This window comes from Anopheles funestus (genome assembly GCF_943734845.2).
Source record: "Anopheles funestus chromosome X unlocalized genomic scaffold, idAnoFuneDA-416_04 X_unloc_76, whole genome shotgun sequence".
NCBI classification, from domain to species: domain Eukaryota; kingdom Metazoa; phylum Arthropoda; class Insecta; order Diptera; family Culicidae; genus Anopheles; species Anopheles funestus.
In genome coordinates this window covers 79,369-80,000 of record NW_026045205.1, presented here as the reverse complement: position 1 = coordinate 80,000, position 632 = coordinate 79,369, and positions in this window count along the sequence as shown.

The window sequence follows — 632 nt, the reverse complement described above, 5'->3', positions numbered from 1 at the left end:
TATAGTAAGGTTCCCAATGTAACACAATCCCGGTGGTACGTCCAAAGACTAACTTTCTGACTAAGTTGTCTTTATTACCCAATAGTCCCAGGCCTTGTGACTTGTGGCTCATGTCTACGCCCATGGCCACCATTCGCTAAGATAGTTTTGAAGTCACTTTGAAGGCCCAGGAACAACTCTCTTAGCACATCGGTTAACCTGACGCCGCAGTCAACTCATGTGCTTGGATCGGATCGAGCTATTGAGTATTGGGCCTGCATACTCGCTCATCCGTATCCTTTGCGTACCGCCCCATGGCCCTTGTATGTCTGCACCACAGTTCCTGTTCGTTCCGTGCCTATGGCCGGATACGTATTGCACATCGGTATACCTGTCGCTACTCAGGCAACTCGTGTGCGTGGATTGGATCGAGAACATGGTGTGTGCCCCATGTTATAATTGATAGTCCATATCCACTTTATAGGTTAAAGTCATAAGTTGTGATTGCACAACCATTCTTCATAAGAGTTTAATCACTCTTCAACTAACTTTCGTTCTGGTGTCTTGGTATCAAATCGCGTAAGACACAAGATTCTACTGGCCAAATAGAATCTAGCACATTGGTTAACCTGGCGCCGCAGTCAACTCATGTG